The sequence below is a fragment of the Sciurus vulgaris genome (assembly GCF_902686455.1).
Source record: "Sciurus vulgaris genome assembly, chromosome: 4".
In the NCBI taxonomy this organism is placed as follows: domain Eukaryota; kingdom Metazoa; phylum Chordata; class Mammalia; order Rodentia; family Sciuridae; genus Sciurus; species Sciurus vulgaris.
Genome location: NC_136464.1, coordinates 84,458,945 through 84,484,901, shown reverse-complemented (window position 1 = coordinate 84,484,901; position 25,957 = coordinate 84,458,945). Strand labels below are relative to the sequence as shown.

At 38.5% G+C, this 25,957-nt stretch overlaps 1 long non-coding RNA gene across 1 annotated transcript; it reads right to left on the bottom strand.

Annotated features, from left to right (window-relative positions):
* Positions 1-1,174: 1,174 nt before the first annotated feature.
* LOC306659763 lies at positions 1,175-24,790 on the bottom strand. The gene is made up of 2 exons (XR_013763430.1): positions 22,183-24,790; positions 1,175-1,256 (listed from the first exon to the last, which is right to left on the bottom strand). It is a non-coding gene; the product is annotated as an uncharacterized lncRNA (long non-coding RNA).
* Between the last annotated feature and the right edge of the window lie 1,167 nt (positions 24,791-25,957).

The following is a 25,957-nucleotide window of genomic DNA, read 5'->3' as shown; positions in this document are numbered from 1 at the left end:
GCACAAGTCTCTGGGTTCTATCATCAGCATCAAAAATAAATAAATAAAAAGAAAAGAAAAGAAGACAGAAACAGAAAGAGAAAGCAAGGGAGGAGAAAATGAGGAAGACAGAAAAGGAAGAAATAAGACTATATTCTCTTTTTCCCTAAAGATTAAAATACAATTGATCTATATAATGTTTTGGAAAAAAGTTTGTAAGACACCCTATAAGGATGATTCCTTCCTCTATAAAGATAGACATGGGGCAAACTTTATTATTCCATGGTGGAATGACAACACAGGGTCAGAAAGTAAGTTCCTCCAAGTCCCTACTTCTCAAAAACACTCTGAAAGTAACGAAGGCCCTGTGAAGGACTTTCTTGAGGTTGAGAAAAAAAATTAGGTCATGATGCAAGATCAAGGCCTTCTAATTTCTCTGTTCTGGTGCAGCAGAGTATTAGTGTGTAGGGAAGGGTGGTCAGGAGGAGAGTAAGGATCATTTCCATCTATCAAGCCAATGTGATAGTCAGGGAACAGGGAAAATATTGTCTACAATTGTCATGAGGCACAAAGTACAAAATCAGCACCACAGAGATTACATAGTGTGCCCATATACACTCTCATATACAGAGACTGATCTAGGACACAGTGTAAGCCCACATGATCCCAACACCCTGTGACTCCTTCACCACCACTCTTCTAAGTTGTCTCGGAGAAAGAATGCTGAGTCGAAAAGGGAAAAGTGAAAGGAAGAAGAGTTTCAAAAATGCAGATTTTTACACGAGGATCCCAAAGCAAAGCCTGGCTGTTAAATCTGTTTTTCTTAGCTATTACCATACAAGGTAAAACTCCAGTTTTTATCTGTGAAGAGGCTGAGGCACAAAGATGTTAAAGTACCTGCTGTGATAGCAACTCTGCAATTCTCTTCACTGTTTTTCCAAAGGACTACACTGGTAGAATCTACCTTAATTAAAATTTTACACTTTTGTGGCAAAAAAAGAAAATTATTTTTAAGTCTTGTGAAGATGGCTTTATTAGTCACTTCCTCAAAGGAGACTGCCACACAGATGCATGAAAAACTACAAGTGCTGAAGTTCTTAAAGTAGCTCTGACTCATTTCACATTTGTTTGGTCTGTTTCTGTTCTTCATTTTGGATTTTCTGACCATATGTCAAGTATCGGTTGGTGCTACCTACAGAGAATTCAGAGTAATGGTATGTTCCATGTTGTTCCGTCTACAAAAAGGAAGGTGTCACGTTTCTTCCCAATCACTTCATCTGTTTCCAAGACAAAACGCAGAGCTAAGGTTATTTGTTGAGAACCCAAGTCCCAAATTCAATACCCATGTTCAATGGAACATCCACACTTTGAAATAACTTACATAACTAGAGTTTTAGAGAGCTGTTGGAATCTGTTCAAGAAAAATATCAAACCGTAGGGTGGTTATGGTTTCTTGAGCTGACCTTTCAAGGTGGAGGTGTGAGAGGGAATTAATATTTGACAGATCACCCAGTATGAAGGCTGGGTGTTATTTATTTAGAACCTATGCATGGCTATAAAGTAGGTTCGTTTCTTCAAAGGAAAAAAAGAATAATTTAGTGGTAAGAGCAAGAACTCTGGGGCTATGAACTCTTTTCCTGGGTACAGAGTTTAAACTACCTTAGAGCTGGGGTAGGCAAGGGTCTCAGAAGGCTCTGTGATTCCTGCTCCTCAGAACAATGGTTGTGTAATCTGCTTCCCATAAGTATAGACAAAACTTTGTAACTGGCTTCAAACAACAGAATATGGCAAAGGCGATGATACTACTCCCATGATTTATTTTACATCATATGGCATAAGTGAAGAGATATTGCATTAGGGCCCCTAATCAGTTGATGCTCAAATAATCAAAAAGAGGTTATCCCAGGTAGTCCTAACCCTAATGAAGTTAGATCTTTAAAAGGAGACATTCCTCTGCTGGCATCAAGATTGAAATGCCACAAGTTAGGTAGCCTCTATAAAATTAATTTTGCCTATAATAATGTGAGCTTTGAAGACGAACCCAAACCTCAGATGGGCCCTAAGCTTTGGTCCACACCTCAACTGCTGCCTTGTGAGATGGTGAGCAGAGGACTTGGGGAAGTTGAGTCCTGACACCTCACCTACACAACTGTGGGATACTAAATGTATTTTGCCTTAAAATGCTGAGCTCATGGGAATGTATGAAGTAGCAATAGAAAACCAATATGCTAGCAGCGTGCCCACAGGTAAATGATATAGCCTTTCTGTGCACCTGAAAAATGAAATTAATAGTACCATGTCATATGGTGGTTGGCAAGGATTGGGTAAGCATCTAAAGTCCTTAGAATCATTTATAGCACATAGTCCATTTTACAAATGTTAGCTATTGTTAGAATCTTTATTTTACCATTGAGGAAACTGAGGCTCAAGGTGTGAAGTGAACATACCCAAGTTCAAATAATCAACTCAGTGATTTCCCTTCCTTTTTATGCTTGTGCACGTCAAGCTCTGTATCACCATTTCCCACTTCTTCTAGATTTATTTGTTCTTTATACCCTACTCATATTGAGGTGACTTTAGACATGTACCTTCTTCTCACTCGTTTCCTCATTTAGGAACCAGGGGAGGGGCGCTACATTCTCTTAAATTACAACATTGTTTTTCTAGAAATCTCATAAGTAGATCAATGAACCCCTCCATGCTATTTTTTGGCTCAAGTTCATGGCTAAGAAACCTTCAAGGAAAGTCACTTGCCTCTTCTCCCTCATTGTCTGCAGCCCACCCCGGGAGTAACACTGAGTTCTAAGCCTGCCGGTTTCAAAAATGTTCGAGAAAGAAACCACAGCCACAATCTTGAATTAACTATTCTGGCAGCAACAAATGTAGGCAACCCAACTGGGGAATTACCACTTCTCAGCAAGAAAAAATTAACAGAAAAACATATTAAGAGTTAAAGAACAGAATAAATGCTTAGGGGAATGCAGAGAAGGAAGAAAGGAGAATTAAGAAAAACTGACTAGTCATTGATTAGGGTACCTTGTAAGAGTAGAATTATTTCTTTTAAAAGTCACTCCAAGCAAAGCATAGTGGTACATGTTGTGTAATCCCAGCAGCTCAGAAGGCTGAGGCAGGATGATGGTAAATTTAAAGCCAGTCTCAGTAAGAGGCCCGAAGCAACCTCAGCAAGGCTGGGATGTGGCTCAATGGTTAAGCACCCCTGGTTCAATCCCTGGTACCAAAAGAAGTCACTCGGACCCCTAACATATAACAAATAATTTTAAATGTTGGAAACATGAAGACAGCTATTCAGCTTCCAAACAATACTTTGAGAAGCACTGTATTTAAGAATGTACCACACAGGATTCTTAGCTGAAGGCAAAGACAATGGCTTTTTAATTCATGGAAGAATAATGGAAAGATCACATATTTCCAGAAGGGCCAGAGAAATTGGGGTTGGTAAGGTTACACATTCAGGAGCATCAGTCCAAATCACACAGAAGCACTGACTGGTGAAAACCCCACTGTTGTCTGTTACCAAGGAGCAGGGGAGTCTGAAGCTTGCTCCACCAGTTCCTGCAACTCTAGTGGGAATTGTTGCCCTGAATTGATGTGCAGCTGCCGAGCATTTCTGCATGGCCCTAGTTTCTATCTCACAGAATAACATGGAGGTGTCTGATTGGAAGTGCCTAGGTCACATGCTTGCAGCCTGACTGCAGAGGGGGCAGAATATGCATATCTCCATAACTTTTCATTTCTAGAAGAGGCTGTGGGATATGGTAAGTGAAAAAAGAGGATTTTAGGGCAGATTGGCCAAAAACAATGGTAAAGTGTGCATAAAAGCAAGCAAAATTTTTCTGTAATTAGTTCATCATTGATTAAGCTATTACAGATAAAAACACTATTAATTTGCACATATAAATTAATTTATCATCCAGTAATAATGAAAACCAATGCTTCCTAAATATAAAACGCAAATTCATACATTGGTCAGCTGACCTATTTTTTTTTTTTTTCACTTGCTGGGGGACTGAACTCAGAGCCTTGAGAATGTTAGGCAAGCATTCTACCATAGAGCCACACTTGTTTTCTTAACAACTAATTATGTGACAAACACCAGTACTGTCCTTTTCAATCCTTAATCCTGAAACTTCCAGTTGCAACACAAACAATTATCAAAGTCAACATAAAGAATATATTATATTCTCTGGATTGGAGATTCTCAAAGTACGGTCCAGGTCTCTCCAATCTTTTAGGGGAGTCTGAAAGGTCAATACAATATTCTTTACACCATATCATTGAAACATCATTTGCTCTGTTATCACCAGTCTCTCACAGTTGTATAGTGGAGATTTCCAACAATTATGGAATGTTTACTGGCATACTCATAAATTTAACGTTAATACAGTAATTATAAATAGATATAACCTACATAACAAAACTTTTTAGTATCTTTAGTAAATTTTAAGAGAACAAAAAGTTTAAAAACTGCTGCTCTAAGACCAACTATGCAAACTCATCACACAATGTCAGGTGAACCAGAAACAAAGTAGGCCATGAAAATCTAAACAGAAAAAAATGAATGGCTAAGTATATCACCTGTCATATGTGCTACTAGAGTCTTACTAAAATAATTACAAAATTGAAGCTGTGAATATAGTAAGAGATACCTTACCTCATAGAACCTGCAACCAACAAGTGCAAAGTATCCCATAATACCCACCCTCTCTTTCTTATTAAGTGCTTAATTTTTAGCTGATACATAGACACCCACATTTTCCATCCTTTCTTTGAGGGAGGAATGGCCACATTGCTAGTTCTGGCCAATAGGGCGTGAACAGTAGTGGTGCAATCTGGATCCTGCCCTGCAAAGAGAAGGGCATGGCCTTCTCCACCTACCCCCTTCCCTCCTGGCAGCTGGCATGTTCACACAAAGGTAAAACATGTTGGGTCATGAGAATAAGCTAAGGCAAAACAAGAAGAAAAAAAGGAGCATCTTAGGTTTGCCTACACTCAGATCATTATGAGAGAAAAAAATTTCTATCTTGTTTAATACTTTGAGTTGCTGTTTAGGCAGCTGGACCTGTATCCTGATAAAGGCAGCAGGCTTAACCTAGAAAGGATATTCAGAAGAGCCCACAGGGACTAGGGTCAATACTGATAAGGAAAACACACATTCTTTATCACCCGCCCTTCTCTTAGCCTCAGGATCCTATCTGTCCTCCCTCTACACCTTTGCCTCAGGCAAGGAAGAGGCGCCTTTGCCTCTTCTCCTTTCCCTCAGCTCACCTAAATCCTGCCCAATCTTTATCAACATTTAAAACTTATAAGATTTCATATAAAAATTCAGATTTCCACATTCTCTTAAAACCAAAAAAAGAGAAAGAGAAAAAGAAAGAGGCTCTAGCATCCCTGGGCCGAGGGCTGAGCACTTGCTGAAATCCAGCAATGGATCAGCAGATAGAATGGTAAGCCTCTGACGAAGAAACTGAAGCCATTTTCATTTATGCTCTCCTCTTCTAGCAGGAGGAAGGCAAACAACTTGAGAACCATGATTATAAATAAATGGTACTTCAGGGAAGGAAGTAATCCTTGTGATATTAACGAGCACAGGAAAAAGCTGGCAGAACACCTTCTCTAATTCCTCACACTTCAACCAACATGGGGAAGACAGGTTGAAGATGACTTCTAGGGCTAATATAAAGTGAACAGTGCAATTTGGAGAATCAGAAATATACTGAAGCGAAAGTCAAAGGCAGATGAGAAGTAATCAATGTTATGCAAGACTACAAATATAATTCCTTATTCGAAGTAGAGGTTTAGGTCCACTATGAAACACCAAGTGCAAGCTCAGCCTTGCAGTCAGACAAGCCTGGCTGTGAGCTTGGTCTATCCCTAACTTGCCAATGATGCCTCCTTTCTGAGCACCTTCCAGGCTTACTCCTCCTTCACAAATGGTCCCACTTCTTCCACGCATCGTGGCTTACAACTAACGTTCTCCAGAAATGCCTGATTTAATCTCAACCTGATCCCTAAACTCCACCTGGAATAGCCCATCCTTCTTGAAATTTGATGACATTTCAGTGACCGCCATAATACCCGAAATATACCTTCTGGAGGCTCATTTCGCTTTAGAGTTTCTGACTTCTAGTTTTTATCCCTAACCCCTTTCCTTACTATAGCTTCTGAAACAACCATTTTCCTCTTTTAAACTGACCTTTCTCAGAGGTATAGGGGAGCATCTGCTTCCTGCTAGTCCTGACAGGACTAGAAACCTGGGTATCAGTACCACGTATGTTCTCAATCATCACATGGAGGTCAACTCCTGTCTCAGGGGTTCAGCTGATAAGAAGTTCCTGGAACCGAGTGAAGAGCCAACCTGCCCAGAGAGGAAGAGATAAAACTACAGCTACTGGGTCCCAATTGCCTCAACTTCCCCAAGAGACTATGGAAGAACTTCTATGATTCTGCTGTTTAAAACAGACAACAAATAATGCCAAGAATGAACAGAGAATATATCTGACCTAGTTCAGTGCCTATTTTATAACTTCTTTTGGACTTAATCTACCAAACTTTTCCTTCTTCCTTTTTTTGTGGAGCTAGGGGTAGAATCCCAGGACCTCATACCTGCTGGTTCAAGTGCTTTACACTAAACCACACACCCAGCCCAAGGTGGTGACTTTTTCATCCTTAATTTTTCCTTCTTCTTTCCTTCCCCCCTTTTTTTCCTTTGGTTGAGCTCCTGACACCACTTTCATACACAAAAGTAATATTTTCCAGAATACAGAAAGGACACTACCAGACAGTGAACAGTTGGTTCCCCTTGGAGACCATGCACTGAATGAAGAGCTGGCAACACCTTTACCCAAACGTGTCCTTTCCTCCCTGAGTGCCATGGTGACCTGGATAAGCAAGTGTGATCTGCCAGCAGGGGAGGGGCAGGAATACCTCATGCCACCTCCTGGAGTCTCACTTCTAATTGGCCAAACCAACAGTCTTTCTTTGGTTAGCGTTCATGTCTTCCAGGAAGAACAACCTGCAGTTTACTTAGTTGGCAATACATAAAGGAAATTACTGTAACCTAGGCCGTGGTTTGCAGTGACCTAATCTGATTTAGATACAGGGAGGTAAAGGGCCATTCCCATGGCCTTAAATGACAGGTACAAAGAAGACTCTCCTGAGTCACACTGTTACAGACTGAGCCTGCTTTAGGAAAAAAAAATGATCTAGGCCCATCCTGTCTGTCCATTTTGAAAGAATCTAAAAATTCAGACCTGAAAACAAAAGATTATTTTGAATTTTATATTAATCTGTATTACCTACCCAAAAATGTACTGTGACCCAGATTATAATTTATCTGTACTAAAATATTGGTAGGATAAAAAGTAAACTTGTACAACTATAATTTGTCAATCTATAATTAAAAATTAAAATTTAAAAAAATAGTCTAAGACTTGAAAATTCAATAGTATAACCTTAATACACTTTTCAAAGAACAAAGAGGAAGACTCCAGTGCAATAAAAAATACATTGGACTAAATGAAAACAAAAAACCAAAATCAAAATTCATGGGGGAAATACAAAACTTGACCAGACTATTGGAAGTAGTTTTTATGGCATATAAAAGCTCTGTGTTAATGAGGGACTATTCCGAGGCAAAATGATTAGATTATGACAGCTTAACCTAATCAGCCCATCCTACTTTGAATGAACTAAGTGGTAGATTAGGCATGGTTGGAAGAGGTGGGTCATGGGGGCATGCCCTGGAAGGGTTAATCTTCTATACAGTCCCTTCCCCCTCTCTCTCAGCTTCATGCCTTTACTATGCCCTTCCACCATAATATCCTGCCTTACCTTGGACCCCAAAAAACGGACTTGGCTGACCATGCATTAAGCCAAAGTAAATTTTCCCTTCTATAAGTTGTTTTTAACTGTTTATTTTGGTCACAGGGATGCAAAGCTAACTAACACAATGAGTATCTATTAAGGCCAAGTTCTCATCTCTTATTTCTAGAGGGTTTCTGCAATAGGGTAGTTAAGATATGATCAATCAGCAAGAATGCTACAGAAAAAGTTGCTACAGAAGAGTATTAAGTAATCACTCCTGATGTTTGTTTAAATTACTCTGAACAAATCTAGTCTACCATGAGGGCAATGGAGTCACACTTTTGGCCAGAAAGCAATTGTTTTGCACAGTGCAATACAAAATTTTTTATTCTGATACCAGGATGGAGTGATGATTGGGTCCCCTAAGCACCAAAAAACTCAGGTGAGGTGCAAGTCAGGTAGATAAAAAGTTCCATTATAGTTCACAATTTACAGTAGGAACCTCAAAGAAATCAGATCCTTCTCACAGCAAATGGTTAAAGAAATGAGGTTAATGACTTCTGAAAGGCTACACAGATATCAGAGATGGTTGATGAAACTACTTGCTTCTTGGCAATCCATTTTTGACAGACACTCAGTTATCTACCAGTTGTCCTAATAGTTCTAGTCAAGTGAGGTACTATTATTGTCAGGTCACATGCTACCTTCAGTACAAACCACCATAGCAAAACAGCTGTCCTAATAATAATAGGTGCCATTAGTAGACAGCTTTCCTTCCCTGGTTAACTGAAATCAGATATTGGTACACATAATCTCAGATTCCCTGACAACAGTCTGTTCAAACAGGACACAGCTGAGCTTATTGATTAGACATGCAACCCACCAGGGTGAGACCACCTGGGTTCAAATTCTGACTTCACCCACCACTAACTGTAGAATCACAGGCTCCTCAAATACAGGAGTTGATAGTAGAAACTGTCAGATTATAGGTGTTGAGAAGGAAAAGTGATATAATACCTGTAAAACATAGCATGATTCTCGCTATCAGTAAGCACTTGACAGATGATGGCTACCATTATCTCCATTTTATAGATGAGAAAACTAGGGCCTAGAAATAGGAAAGTTGAGCAACTCTTGGAGCAGGAATTCAAAACTTGTTGTATAGGACCCAGAACCAGTGTTAGTCACCCAGGGAAACTGGAAATTGGACTTTTAAAGTTATCAGTGAAATCCAGGGAAGGGTCAAATCCATGAGCCTTCAATAAGAATGACAGGATTTACTACAAAAATGAAGTCTTTATATGATTCATAACCTTCTTCCTGCCAAAGAACCTAAAAGAGCATTCATTCCCTTCACTTTTAGCAGAATGTTGCAGTGTATGTGGGCCTGAACACCTGGTACATTAGTTAATAAATTCAAATGTATTAATTACCTATCAAAACAGTTCAATCAAAATATTTATTGGTTTTAAAGATAAATTCTAAATTTTGTGCTATTTGAAAGATATTTCATATGCTCAAAAAAGCACTAATTTAGGATTCTGGGGTTTTTTTAACATGATGATTCAACTAATATGAATGAACACTGGGTAAATAAATTTGAGGTATAAGGGAAAAATTCATGTTTGTACACGGAATTTTTTCATCATAAATTATATGAGATGTTTAATCACCTGCTGTTAAAATACTAAAAATTCCTAGAGATTATGCGTTTCAAACATAAGTCACAGGGGCTGGGAATATAGCTCAGTTGGTAAAGTACTTGCCTTATAAGTACAGGGCCCTGGGTTCAATCCCTAGCACCAAAAAAAAAAAAAAAAAAAAAAAAAAACATAAGTCACAGGAGACACCATACTTTAAATGTACATTTAATACACTTTTCCTTTTTATTCCAATTTGCTTTTAAGAAACCACCACTAATAGATATTTAATGCAATGAAGTGAATTAATCACAATTTTTTTATTTTTAATGACATCAGTTTTCTGCCTGCCAGTTGCCTGAAACTCCCAAAGGTTGGGTTCAGTCCTGGGCCTGACTAATAGACTTTTTAAAATTTTTCATAAATTTCCTAAGAACAGTTCTTCAAACAAATGAGCTTACTACCCAAGAGTAGGACAACAAGAATTTTCAACTGTTGGGTAGTTGCAACTCATGTTTGGTTTTGCATTAGACAATCTCTTCCATGAATGAACAAAAGCACCCCTCCCAAAAAAAAGATAGTACTTTTTCCACAATATTCTCTGGCATAATCCACTTTACAATTTTTTAAATTTGTTCTAATTAGTTATACATGACAGTAGAATGCATTTATGCATTTTGATAAATCATATATAAATGGAGTATAATTTCTCATTTTTCTGATTGTACATTTTTGTAGGATCACATCAGTCATGCAGTCATATATGTACATGAGGTAATAATGTCTGTTACAACTCTTGAAAAGCTCCTTTTCTTTTCTGTTTTTTGTACGAAGGATTGAACTCGGGGCCATGCAAATGGTAGTCAAGTGCTCTACCACCGAGCTACATCCCCAGCCCTTGAAGGGCTCCTTATTACCAGCAGTTTACCACTTGCTCCCTCCCTGCCTTCCTGCCCTGTGACATCCTTCTAACTTTAACACAGTTTCCTCATATTGAGTTTCCTGGACCACCTGCATCACAATAACTTGGTGGAGGAGGTGGGTGCTGGCAACGATAAATAGATTTATAGAACCCACTGAGTCAGAATTTCTGGAAAGGATGCCCCAGGGATCTCTATTTTTTATCAAACAGACTAGGATATCTTTATGCACATTAAAACTTTAGACAGTGCATCAAATAAAAGTGCTCTAAGGCAGTTACAAATAACCTTCTAAATGCTGAATGTTCTCTATTTCAAAACAAACTTTTATGACTTGGCTTCCATGAAGTAGAGATGATTCCTTTCTTCTCCTTCACCCCTCAATCTGCATCTCAAATACTAATTTTCCATTTTTACTCCTGATATACCTTTATCCTATAGGACACATTTTTTTCATAGCTTCAGCTTAATTTGAATGTTAGCAGCAGCTTATCTTCCAATGTTGCTCCGTTAATTTCCACAAGGACATCCAACTGTGGTTTCTCACTCATTATGTTCCAAGGATAAATACATCTCTCCCCAAAATACTGTGAGCTCCAAATAAATTTATTTATTCATTCACTTATTCAACATTGTTTATGAAACCTGTTTTGTGTTAGAAACTGGTAATCAGAGAGAGATTTGCTAGGAGCAAATGCTGAGACAGAGAGGTAAAACTATTAAACCATTATTTACATAATTGTATAATAAAAGTGGCGGCAATTGCTACAAAGACAAAATTCAGGAAACAATGAGAGTTACGTATTTGCTAACAAAAATTCCTCTGGAGCAATGATATATTTTCCTTGGAGCATCAGGAGACAAGAATCATAGATTCGTCTGATTATTGGTAATGTTAACTTTGACCATTGATACCTCTGCAGTTTTCTCCCCTGTGAAGATACTATTTTTCCGATTGTGACTATAAAGTATTGGGGGCAGGGGAGTATCTCAGTGGTAGAGCACTTGCCCAGCATGATGCTTGTGAGGCAATTTCTCAGGCAGTTTGAGACTGAAAATATTGTTACCCATTAATTTTAGCAAATGGAGATGATTTTTGCCCAAAACAATTACTATGATGTTCAAAAATGGAGATTTTTCTATTTCCATCAATCCTTGTACAGTTATTAAATGAATAGGAATTCTTGGTTGAAAGAAGTTTTGTTTTTATATAAAATTTAAAAATTTAAGCTGTTTATGTGTGTGTGTGTGTGTATATACATATATGTATGTATATATATATATTTGTTTGTTGTTGTTGTCGTTATTTTGTGGGGCTGGGGATCAAACCCAGGGCCTTGCACATGCCTGATCAGTGCTCTTTTACTAAGCTATACTCCCATCCCACATCAATCGTTTTTATGGTATCTACATCTAGGTCCCTCAACACTCATTAAAAGGTCTTCAAATTCACTGAGCATAAAAATTTTAAAATACATTCACCCTTCTTTTATGCCAATACTTTTATGGTTAGACATTTTTTGATAAACAGCTTTGATCCAGATATAATTTATTTTTACATAAGGAGCGTGTTAAGGATAGTCTCTTCATCACTAGGTAAAATGTTCTTTTCTTTCCTTTCAAATTACAATTAGGAATTGATCCTCATATATTTTTACCTTCTTGTTTAATTCTCAGCTCTCACCCATAAGGTGATCTACCCAAACTAGGCACTCAGTACATATTCATAAATTTAAATCATCTAGTAAGGATGGATAAAGTTGGACAGAGGAGAGCAAGGGGCAGCCCAGAGAGGAGGAAAGTGCAGCTTTTCCTGAGGTTGGCCAGGTTTGAACTGAAGAGCAATGAAAGGAATGGAGAAGGATAAACAGCTACAGGGGACACTGAAGAAAAATCACAGAACTTGGAAGTTAAGTGAACATTATGGGATATGGGAGCAAAAATAAAGAAAGATATTGTAAACATCAACATCTAAGGAAGCTAGAGATGGTGATGCTTCTGAATTCACTGTCAAAAGGTGAAGAAACGTGTCTTTCATCACTACAAATGAAACCAACACCCAGTCTATTACAGAAAATGGCAAACCCTGCAAACACTTCCCCGGCCCTGCCTCTCCCTCAACCCCACGTCCTATCTGCCACCAAATCTAAGGATTTCAATTCACTGTCCAAAATATGTCTCCAATCTTCATCTTCTCACCATCTTTTCAGGATCTTTTTACCCTAATCTCTGCTGCCCCTTTTCTCTGTCTACATTGCTAGAACAGTCTTCTAACTGGTGTTTGTTTCTATTTGGCTCCCCTTTGATTAATTTGACATATGACCTGTGTTGTGACCTTTTAAAAACCTGACTGGAATACTGTCATTTATTTGCTTAAATCTCCTTAATGGCTTTCTATTGCTATTAATATCATAGAGTAGTTCCCCCCCATCTCATCCACAGGGAATATGTTCCAGGATGCCCAGTGAATGACTGAAACCATGAATAACACCAAACTTAACCTATGGTTTTCCCCTTACTGTACCTACCTATGATAAAGTTTATTTTGTAAGTTAAGTACAATAAGTGATTAACAAAATAACTAATAATAAAGTAGAGCGAAAGTAACATAACACAATAAATATTATGCAAATGTGGTCCCTTTTTATCTCAAAATATCTCATTGTATTGTACTCATCCTTCTTGTTGACTGCAGATCACTGAAACCACAGAACCCAACACCACAGGTTAAGTGGTACACCTTTAACAGGTCCTGCAAAGCTGAGTCTGACCCAGCTCATTTCTCACCAACCTTCTTCACATGGCTTACTTCACCCGCTGGCATCCTTTGGTTGCTAAGATGCATTAGGCAAAATCAATGAAAATGTCTCCCTCCTCAGTTCGCATTTCTACTTCCTATCATTCTCCCCAGTGTTAGCTTAACCCGATTCTCCACGAAAGACACCTTTGACCACCAGCAGATTAGGGAACACTTTTGAATACGATGAAGAAACATCAGATAAGCCCAAATCAAGGGATTCTCTACAAAACAACCAGCCAGTACTCTTAAAAAGGGTCAAAATAGACTGAGCAACAACTCCAGATTTAAAAAAAACTAAGGAGACATGATGACTACATGCAATATGTGATCCTAGGTTTTATGGCTGATCACAGGAGCACTAGAGGAGGACTAGAAGAAAAATTGGCTTTTTTTTTTTAAAAACACTATGCACTCCTATCACCTAAGAAATTCCAATTCTAAGATTTCCCCATAGATTGTTCTCTCTCTCTCTCTCTCTCTCTCTCTCTCTCTCTCTCTCTCTCTCTCTCACACACACACACACACACTGCAGCATGATTTAAAAATATTAAAATTTTGGAAACAAATAAATAGCCACATAGGGCCTCAAAGTTGGTATAAGTATTAGTAATCAAATCTTGCAGACTCTAGACCTGAATTTATCTAGTAGCCCATACAGCCAAAGGTCTGGGTATTTTAGCTGGGCTGCAACATCTGGAAGAAGTTAAAAATCATGGAATATTAATAGAAATTGATCATATTCAAGAAACATTTACAAAATCACTGATATAGTCTGTAAATTGTGCTATATCTGAGGTCATAGAAAAAAAATCATCTTGCTAGGCACAGAATGAGTGAAAAATGCTCTAAATGCATATACATAAATTCTTTGTATTGCTTTTTATAAGATAAAAGTCAAATCCTGGTATCAAATAATAAATCTGTGACCTTGGAAAAGATTTTCAGATTCTTTACTAGTTTTTTGTATTTTCAAAGTGATTATTGTGATAGTACTTTCTTCATAACATTTCGTGAGGAATAAAGTTTAATATCAGTGTATAATGTTCCTTCAACTGTTCCTAGAACATAGTAAAAAAACTAATAAAGGCTAGTTACTATTATTATTTTATTTTTAAATGTTTGAATCCAATAGCATCAGAAAGTTTGATTTAAATTTTCTTCATTGTCATTTGTTTGGTTGTCCATTTTCATGGCACATATTTTATTAAATTAGTTGATATAAATATACTTACATTAGAAATTGAAATAAAATAAAATAGCCATCAAAGGGTATCATTAAAATTTAAAAAAAAAGAATCTCTGGCAAATCAAGCCATTAGAAAGGACTCACATGCTTGGATACTAACCACAGAATTAATTGGAACATTAAGTGAAAAAAGCTAGTTCTGGATTAACATATAAGGCATGACTCCATTCGTGTAGTATGAATGTATATGCATTTAGTTTATATTGGCATTTGGAAGAAAAAGGTCTGGAATACATGCTGATTTTTTCTCAGCTGTTCTCTCAAAGGTAAGATCATGAGGGACTTTCATTTTCAATTCATTCATTTCTGTACAGTTTGTTACACTGGCTGTATTACACTTATAAATACACAAATTGTAACTTTTTTCATTTTCAATTCATTCATTTCTGCACAATTTGTTATATATCTCTATCACTTTACAAATACCTAAATTATAACTTTTTTTAAGCCTTAAAGCTTTGAGTTAAATTGCCCCACGTTTGAATCCTAGCCTTTTCAATTTCTATGTAACGTTAAGAGTACTATGTAAGTCAGCTTTTTGTTGTGATAAAAATACCTGACAAGGACAATTTGGAGGAGTAAAGTTTTATTTTGGCTCATGGTTTCAGAGATACAGTCCATGGTGCGCCAATTTCATTGTTCTGAACCCAAGATGAGGCAGAATATCATGGCAGAAGGGTGCAGTGGAGGAGCACTGCTCTATTGATGGGAGAAACTGATGGCTAAGCTGGGTAGTTGTTATGATTTGGATATGAGGTGTCCCCAAAAAGCTTCTGCATTAATGCAGGAATATTCAGAGGTGAAGTGACTGGATTGCAAGAGCTACAACCTAATCAATCAATTCATTCCAATTTGAATGGACTGAGTGGTAGCTGTAGGCAGGTGAGGCCTGGTTGGAGGAGATTGGTCACTAGGGGCATGCACTGGAAGGACTCATCTTCCTTGTGGTCCCTCCCCACTTGCTTCCAGGCTGCCATCAACAGAGCAGTGCTCCTCCACTGCACCCTTCTGCCATGATATTCTGCCTCATCCTGGGTTCAGAACAATGAAATCGGCCCACCATGGACTGAATCTCTGAAACCATGAACCAAAATAAACTTTTACTCCCCTAAATTGTCCTTGTCAGGTATTTTTGTCACAACAAAAAACTGACTTCCACAGTAGTCATAAAGTTACATTTCATTAGAATGCAATTGCTGGAAATATCAATTTGCCAGCTATGTTCAGGAACACAGAATTGGGGAACCCTCTTGCATAATCCTTCAGAGTTGGTCCCACCAAATTCCGCACCCAAGTCCTCATCCTTGTTCTCCTCTGCCTTTTTTTTTTTTTTTTGGTGGTGCAGGGGATGGAATCCAGGGCCTTGTGCTTACAAGGCAAGCACTCTACCCACTGAGCTATCTCCCCAGCCCTCTCCTCTGCCTTTACGGTGACAAACCAGTCTGCTTCACTCCCTGTTCCTCCATCCTCTGTTTCTGAACAAGGTACTGTGTGGCCCTTGCTGAGGAGTACATTCATTTCCATCACGTGACTTCCCTGCTCAAAAATGCTCTCGGAGCCTAGGTAGTGCCTACCAGAGGGAGCTTAAACTCCATGGTTGGACAGTCCTTGCGGGCCCTCGATGTAATCTGACTCCCTTTCCTTCCTTCTGTATTATTAGACTGTTTTTCACTGTTTTCTGTGTTGTCCCCAACTTCCCTTTGATCAAACCCAACTCTACATTATCTAAACGTCTGCCATTCAGAAGGACATATAATATTATCTCTAAAATATTACCATCAACTCTGTAGTTTTCTGATTCTGTCCATCAAAAAAAAAAAGCGGGAATTACTAATAAAATGAGGGGAAGTGTTTTACTCCATTATAATTCCAACACAATGATGTGTTTCTATTGTAATATGTTATTACATGAGAATGTCTATGGAAATCAGGAAAAATAAATGCTGAAAACATAAAAGGGGAGGCAAATGATTAAATAGAAAATTAGATTTTTCTCAATGCATAATTTATTGATCACCTGCATCAGAATTTTCTGAGAAGACTTGAAGGCTTCCAAGTTCCACCTAAACCTTCTGAATAACAGTCTATGGGGTGGGATGGGGGCATTTAATTTGGGGGGATAATTTGAGAATCATGTCTTAGTTTATCTTTTCGACATCTTTCAATAATACCATACTATACTTTACGAAAAGAAAATGATTATATATGCCATACAATGGTCAGTTATATTTCTCTCAAGATCCACTTTTTGATTTTTTGCATGTTTCATTAATGGGAAAGGCAAAATTCCACACTCACCAGTGATTTCAAGTAGTTTTAATTTTATTTATGTATAAAGTACTATATAATTTCAGGAAGGAGTTTTCCTGTCCTTCTAAACAGAAACATTAACAACACAAAAAGATTTCCAAGCATTTCTTATTTAATCTCATTTCAATCAATATGTCCATAATGTGTCTACTATTAAAAGAGAACTTATCTTGTAAGACAATTTATAAACCAATCTTTCAAGGAAAAAAGATCAGAAAAAAGGAAAGGGCCAATCCACCAAAAGACAGAAGCATGAAAGAGCTCTCTTCATTTTTTCTCAGTTATTGAAATGCCCGTTTCCAGTGTTAAAGGATATGGCTCTAGTGATAGATAATGACAGAGCATTATCCTGTCTAAAACAGGATGGATGAAAAGGCAAGGCCCTTAAATGAGATGAATTAACCATAATCCCATTACTGATTGTAGTTATTCCTTCTGCTTTTAATAAACGTATAGAGATTATTACTCCAGCAACTGGAGTTTGAAGCATAGTACTCACTAATGGAAACCCACACTGGGACTCTCTCTGAACACAGGCAAATGCAAACAGGAAGGCAGTACTCACATGGGGCCAGAAGGTTAAAAAATGAGTCATGCTGGCCTCATTGTTTCCAAATTAAGCCAGAGAATCAAGTGTCAAACCAACACAAATGACTATTTGTGGTGAGTCCCTTAACACTTATCTCTTATGTGGGCATTTGCTGAATTTCTAGTTCAGGTACTAGAATGACCACTAAAACATCAAATATGGCAAAATTTTAATAAACAAAACACCAAATTACCAAACCTTCAGTTCTGTCATCCTTAATCAAATTTAAACTCATGAAATTTTTGAGGATTTTCTAGAACGAATTTTTAAAGCATATGTAAATACATAAACTATAATACTTTTTGACAAAGAACTTCATAAAAAACATTATAAAATACCAAAATATTGAGAAAAAAAATTTTTTAAACTGTAGTCCGTAATCTGTGTGCTAATTTTATATTGGAGATAGCAAATCTACATTGGGGATCTCTAAAACTCCATGAGAACAACCCCAGACTGTTTTTTACTCGAATCAGTATCCCTACCACCTAGCATGCGGGATAAGAAACAGGGATATATACAAGATAGGAAAGTAGGCATTAGAGTCAAATTGTCTGGGTTAGATTCCCAACTCTATCACATACCAGCCTATGACACTAAGCAATTTACTCTTTGAATCTTACTTTTTAAATCTGCAAAGATATCTCTTGCATAAGATTGTTTTATATGTTAATAACAACAAGAATAACACACAGACAAAACACTAACTTTTTGCCAGAACACTATTCTAAGCATTTTCATTTATGCCTATTTCACATGACTTCTTCCCAGGTCTGATGAGATAGAAACTAACATTCCCATTGAAACATGAAGAAACTGAGACTCCAAGAAGTTAGTAACTTGTACAAGGATATACAACTACTAAGTAGCAAAAGGAATTGATGTTCCTAACACTCTTCATCCTTGAGATATCATATATTATCTCAAATACTGCTTAATCGTATCTCTGAAACAAGGCCAATCTCTAACATTTACTAAGAAATATTGTTAAATATTTACAGGATTCTGAGGTTACCCAGAGCCCAGTAAGAAAGAATGCACGAATCAACTGGTGATCGCCTGAAAGGGGGTGAGAATATGTTAGTGATCACACTTGGGTCCTTTCCATATGCAACAAAAAACCTTGATGTCTGACTTCCTGAAGTTCTTCCTTCTTCATCTCAATGCCAGGGCATCTTTGGGCTCTTTGATCACACTGTTTATCACCCTGACAACCAGATTACCACCTCCCCTCCTTCTTCTATTACTCCACTCCCACTCAATTGCCAAAGTGCTCTTACAAGATGCTTTCATCCCTTACTGGCTGTCAGGGACCTACAACCATCTAACCCATCAAATAAAAATACTTTCTCCTGATTTTCAAGGACCGTAATAAGTAATGGAGGGAACATGCGTTTAACTCTCATTCAAGAGCTCAAGTGCCTACTTATCAAATAATACTTGATATGAATGGCCATGTTTCATTATGCAGAGAATAGCAGTGTTTGTGTTACTTTCAGAATGCTGATAAGCATTTTCCTTTATTTATGTATTATATTTTGGACATAGCTCAATAAAAATTTGAAGATCTCATTTTATTTTATTTCGAATGAAACAAACTTGATCAGAGAAGCACATAAAGGGAAGAATAATGATGGATTTTTGCACTATTATTACACAATGCAATGTTAGTATTTAGGTAAATTTTGTATAGCTTTCTAATCTTTCATCTTGAAGTTAGATTCTGAATCTCATAGAAAACCGCTAGTGACTAGAGAAGTCAGAATTAAAACACAGGAAGGCATAATCTTCTTGTATTACAAACTGAACAATGCACCCAATTTCAAACAAAGTTCCTTGAAAGGTTAACAACAGCAAATCACAACATAGGAATTACTGGAGTTTATATTATATTAAGGGGTTGCTTTTAATAAACACAAGTTACTAAGTAACCAGTCTGAATTAATGTCAATTTAATCAATTGACAAAAATAACATGGATTTAATTTAAAATTTAGAAAGATAATCAAACAGTATGTATTTTGAAGACTTAATAAACTGCCAAATGTTCAACTGGCCCCTCCACTTGGCATGAAGAGATGCAAGATTGTACTAGAAGTTCATTTGATTTGCTTAGAAATGCAAATTATTTCTGACAAAAGCCACATCTAGATGTAGACACATCCAGATTATTCCTGAGTTGAACATTCTGATGTCAACTCAGGATTTCTGAATGTATGCTCACACAGCCAGTTGGATAGTTCACATATCCAGACAGCTAGAATAAACAAGTCAACAGGTACCAATATATTCGTTTCTGTTTGTTTTGGCTTTGTTTTAGAGGGATTGTTATTGTTCCTTCACTAGAGGAAGATGGTCTCTTAGTTGATTGTATCAACTGGGCTTCAATCTGGTGAAATGTTTGGTGATTGTTTAAAAGTTATGAATAAAATCAATACCAGAAAGGTCAGAGTAATTAGGTTGGGAAGATAAAGACATTCTAGATTTGTTATTCATTTGATAAATATATTTATGTGAACAGCTGCAATCCATTAGCCCTCGGGGATGGAAAAACAAGCTAATATTTCAGGGAAAACCATGAGTCACTTCACATAGTTTTAACTGAAGCCACTTACAAATTTTTTTACAGAGTCAAGAAAAATGCTATTATTAGAATCACAAATCCAGTAGCTTAATTAAAATGTCTTTAATTGGCAGATGTATCCACAAGGAGGGTACCTGGCACTTTCTGGAAAGTATGTCTATGATTTCCTGTCATATTTTTAAGCAAGAATTATCAGGCTTCTCTTTTCTGTAAACTGCAATTTCGCTCCTTATATTGTAACTGTAAATAGGCCTGGGAAGAGTACTTAAAGGAGGGATGAGACCAAACTAAGTAAGAAGAGGAAACTATTAACAATTCTTTAGCTATTTTTCAGGAACTAACCCCAGAAACACCCTCTCACCAGGAGCAAATCTGTCTGCTGAAGACATATGCAAGACACTTGTCCTCTCAATGCCCATTCCCAGCCCCACATAGCAGGCACTAAGAATACTATGAAATAGGGCAATAGCAGGCAAGAAACTGGCCTTGAAGACTGAGATACAGGTAAAAGACTTAGCATCTGCTTCATAGTTAATGGTGCTTACTCTACAAAGGGTATAAATCAAGTTTCTTCTCAATTTCCAAGAAACAAAGACAGGCCTGGTGGTGCGCCCCTATAATCCCAGTGGTTTGGGAGACTGAAGCAGGAGGATGGCAAGTTCAAAGCCAGCCTCAGCAACTTAGGAAGCCCTGTCTCAAAATGAAAAATAAAAAGGGCTGGGGATGTGGCTCAGTGTTTTAAGCACCCCTGGGTTCAATCTCTGGTACCAAAAATGAAGAAAAAATTTCCCAAGAAACAGCTGATGCATAAGTTACAACCAAAGTATATTCAATAATGGATTTCCATGTGGCAAACATTTTGCTGTAAACTTAAACAGAAAGCATACAGTCAGTTATTTCCAGATAGATTCCAGTAACATGTCATGCCTTTTAACAAAAGAAGCACTAATGGAGCAAAAGGTAAGTAAGAAGAGCCTAGGGCTCAAAGACATTAACTCAGTTTAAACACAAGATATGTATAGTGTTGCTTCAAAAATGTCAGATATAATTTGGTCATGGAGTACATTTTGAACTCAAATTTACGACCCATTCTGAAAACATAAATTGCCAATTGAAACAAGGTCCGGAAAAAAAACATAAAACATAGTGGCTTCATCTCTGTTAACAACCACAAAGAAAACTACTGCCTATGGGCTGGGGAGGTAGCTCAGTGATAGAGCACTTGCCAGAGGGTCTGCCTTCCATCACCATGACTGCAAAAGGCAAAGCAGAACAACAATAAAAAACTCTTCGCCCAAAATTGAAACAGGAAATCAAACATTCAGGTGTAATTTTTCTTCTGGAACAAATCTTTCTTATTGACCTTGACAGGTTCTTGTACCATGAAACATAAATCAGCATCCTAGAAATATCCACTGTGTTTCTGAAACTGTCTTAAAATCCAAGATTTCATTTTATTTTCAGCGATTAACAGGATGTTTGAAAAGCAGTGTACTCACTTACTTTGAATGATGTGTTTCACTTGCTACCGAACACTGATTTCCGGAAAGCAAGCCACCCCTCCCCCTCCTCCCAACACTATATTTTTTTTTCCAATCCTCTGACCGGCTTTAGCTTCCTGAATTATTTATTCCTTAGGCAATTTTATTTTAAACTTCGGGAACTACAGCACGTTAGGCTCGGTTGTTTTAGAGTTCTGGAGAATTGTGTTTTATTGACATTCCACTTCTTCGTATATTTCACTAGGAGTTTTCACTGAAGGCTAAAGTTATTCGGTTGTCAGAAATGTCTTTGAACAGTCGCTTAGAAGCGGCATAAAATAACACCTAGAAAGGGCGTGCCACATGCCCTTGCAGGAATAAATGTCTGTTTTTCCAACCCTCGCCCCCTGCTTCTTCACATCACGCTTAGTCACAGCGCGGTGATCTTTATGTAGACATCACTTTCAAGGTTGCTTTCCAAGTCTGAACGAGAAAAGCACGCGCATCTACGTACGGGTTCGGGCCAGAGTCCCGCCCTCCGCCAGGAACCACAGCTTCCTGCCCTCCCCATCAAGGTGAAACTAACCCCTTGGTGCTGGCGGAGGAGGGCACAGGAGCCGTCGGGATCACGGGGCTGGCAGGAAGGAAGCGAGCAGACAGCAGAGCGCATCTTCCCCCCAGAGCAAGCCGGCGACCCGACACAGCGGAAGAGGGGCCGGCGCGCACCAGCCACCAGACACACGCGTCCGGCGTGCACACTCGCCTGTGCTGGAGCGCGCTCACATTCAACACGCGCGCGCGCCTACTCACCAGCAGCCCTTGATGTGCGGGGCCCGCGTGGGGCAGCGACTGCGGCGGCTGCCCGCTTGCGTGCGGTGTGGCTTTGGCATCCGTCTGGCCGCTACAACCCGGGCCTCTGTGGCTTTTGCTGGAAGGTACTGCGGCGGGCTGATAATGGCACCCAGCTAGGAGGCGCTCATTCGCTCGCCACGCTGTGCTTCCTCCCGCTTCTCGGCGGGCCGAAGAGCTTTGCTAGTTCCACTCAGGCTCGTATGTTGCTCCCCTTCCTCCTATTCTTCCTCCTGGTCGTAGTCCGCCTGCCCAGTCCCGGAGTGGAACAGCGTCCTTGCAAAACCGCGCTCTGGCCGCTGACTCCCAACCTGGAGCTGCTCACCCTGCTGCCGCCGCAGGAAAAGAAATTGTTACTGCGATGGTCCTGGCTTCCCCTGCCCCAGCCCCTGGGTGCCGCCTCCGCCTCTGCCTCCGCCCCCTCCTCCGCGGCTAGGGCCTCCCGCATTCTGCAGGAAAACCTCGCAGGTGGCAGCAGGTCCCTGCGGATGGCCTAGCGGAAGCGCGAAACGGTTGGGTGCGACTTACCCATCTGAAAACCACGCCTCCTGCCCAGCCAGGGACCACCTGGACTCCCCTTTTACTCCACCATCACTTTCTTCCAGATGGGCAGGAATGGTGACTTGAAGACCCCTGAGAGCACACAAGCTGTGATGCAGCTGGATTTGACAGTGTAACTGGCAATGGATAGGGTTTTGGTGAAAACCCCACTCACACCTCATATAGGAATTCCATTTTGAGTTTATCCATAACTGGACATGCTCACCATGAAAGATATTACCTCTCCTCCCCACCTATCCTAGCTCCTGGATATTTTTATATTGTTATTATCACATGCATTTTTTTTTAACCTATGGTCCAGGCACAGTGCCAAAGTACTCAATACATGTAATCTTATTTGCTACAACTCTGTATAAAATCTACTCTTGTTTTTTTCCATAAGAAAGATACAGAGAAGAAAAGTTACTTATCTCAGGTTACTTGCCTAGAAAGAAGTAGAAATTTAAAGTTAAACTTTAAATAAAATAACAATAATAATAATAAAAGTTACTGATCTGATATCAAAAGCTGTTCCTTTTGACTGAACAGATTCTATTAATTTGTAAACAATTTACTAACACTGCTGCTACTGGATAAAACTCAAACACTATTCTTGAGCTTGGTTGAGCTCAAGTGGGAGAAGCTACGACAGAGGTGGTTGGCTTTCTCTAGAATCCAGACTTATATAGCCCTGGATCTGTCACCTCTTGAGCTGTTTGGTCTCAGGCATTTCATCTTGCAGTGAATAATTTTTAAATGAAGAGGTTTCATGCAAGCAGTTGGCAGCCTTAACTTTCAAGAAGAAATGGTGGTATTTTTCTGGTTGAATTTGATTCCAAATTTTTAAATCAGGAAATTTCACCAAAATCAAATTTTTTGGTATTTTCTCAAAAATTATAAGATGGGGCAGTGTTTGGTCCTTGGTGGATCTAGCAACCATCATGTGGAGCTGAATAGCAGTGTTCCCTTTAGACTGTGAAGATGCTTTTCAGTTTTTTGTTATCTCCACCTGCCTGTCCATTCATCTGCCACCGAACTGACATTTGAGGATATGGTGGACATTTGGGTTTGCAATTCTGAACTGGATCATGATCTACTAGACAATTTAAAATTCAGTGACAAGAAGGCTAACCAGAGTCCTAAAAAAGTATTATAAGAATTATAAATAAAGAATTCCACGTACATATTAATAAAGGTCATTGATCATGCATGGATGGTCTTACTACCTAGCAAACAATTCTCACTAAAGAGCCAACCTGCAGTCCCCGCAATTTGGGATGCTAATGCAGGATGATCCTTTAAACCCAGGAGTTCAGGGTCATCACATAGGTGAAACACTATCTTTAAAAAAAAAAAAGAAAGAAAGAAAAAGGCCAATTTTCACTGTCATCACATCTGGAAGCTGGGCACTAGCATGTGACCTAAGTTGAGCCAATCAGAGACTCCACTCACTCTTTGAATCTGAATTCTGTGGTTCAAGAAGAGACATTTTAGAAGTAACCCTATCAGGCCAGGCACATGCCTGTAATCCCAGTTGCTCCAGAGGCTGAGGCAGGAGGATCACAGGTTCAAAACCAGCCCTAAAAGGCCCTAAGTTACTTAGTGAGACCCTGTCTCTAAATAAAAAGGGCTGGGAATGTGGTTCAGTGGTTGGGTGCCCCTGGATTCAATACCCCATACCAAAAATAAATAAATAAGTAAAAGTAACTCCATCATCTGTGAAGTAACTTATGTGCCTGGGGATAGTAGTACCTGAGGTGGTAGTGTCCACCATGACAGTGCCAGTGATATCTAAGCAAGCTGTAGGAGTGATGTAACTTGTTCTGATTCCAAATTTCCCTGCCTGTTTGGTAGGCCTGATTCTCCAGCTTCCCTGTCTCTTTGATATGCCACTTGATGGCCTTCAAATACATTTGTCTCCTGATTAAAGTAATCAAAAATCATTTTAGTGTTTGCCACCAAGAGCTTTGATACAACACTTCTGGGGGGTGATTCATTAACTGAGTCATTAATTGAGTCAATGAAAAGTGATCACAAGTATATTTATAAAACCTTTGTCTTAGAGAAGTTTAATATGTTTTTTAGTCTTATTTGGTTTTTTTAAAGATTCAATCTCAATAATAACCAAAAAATACAAATGTTTTGCAGGATAGACTCCCTCCCCCTCATACTTATAAATACATTGATTACTGGTTAAGATACAATGAATTGCACCTTATCCAGTGAATTACTCAGTGCAATTATCTAAAGGTGCGATTTTGATACATTGCTTGGAAAGGAATTTTTCAGTATATAAAATATGTACACCCATCTCCACCAGTAATTCTACTTCTAAGAAGCAACTGGTTCAGAGAAAATCTGAAATGAGGAATAAGATTTTCTTATTGAAATACTCATCACCAACCTTGGGAATTCAAATGTTTAAGATAAGTTTTTAAAGACACTGAAACTACTTATGATACAATATTAACCAAAAAGGACATAAAGTTAATATCCATGTAATCTTATAAAAACAAAAGAAAAGCTCTGGGAGAATTTTTAAAAATTTCCTCTTAGAGATTCACTGGAGATTACACCTACCTCTTTTATTTATAATTTAAACCTTTTATAAAGAACATGCTTTCCTTTTATTGAGGAAGAAGAAATATTTAATAATTACAGGCACACGCCTGTAATCCCAACGGCTTGGGGAAGCTGAGGCAGGAGGTTCACAAGTTCAAAGCCAGCCTCAGCAACAGTGAGGCACTAAGCAACTCAGTGAGACCCTGTCTCTAAATAAAATACAAAATAGGACTAGGGATGTGGCTCAGTGGTCAAGTGCCCCTGAGTTCAATCCCTGGTACCCAAATAAATAAATAAACTGAATTGGCAATCGACTAAAGGTGAAGTTGTGTCTATCAAAGTGCCTCACTTTTAGTAAGGGCATTATAAATATTTGAGAGAAGCCCAGAGGTGGGAATAAAGAAAGGAAAAAGAAAAGGCACATAATTTCACAAAAGAATAGTGATGAATTAAAGAATTTCCCTTCCATTTGCTTTTCGATGGCATTTGTAGAAATAGGGCATTGCGTTCTAAAGTGCTTCAATAAGTAATGCCATATTTAAATATGTCCCAACTGAAGATAAGTGAGAAAACATTAATGTCTTTCTCATGGGATGATGAGTAATCTGGAACCAGGACTCAGATTTTTTTCATG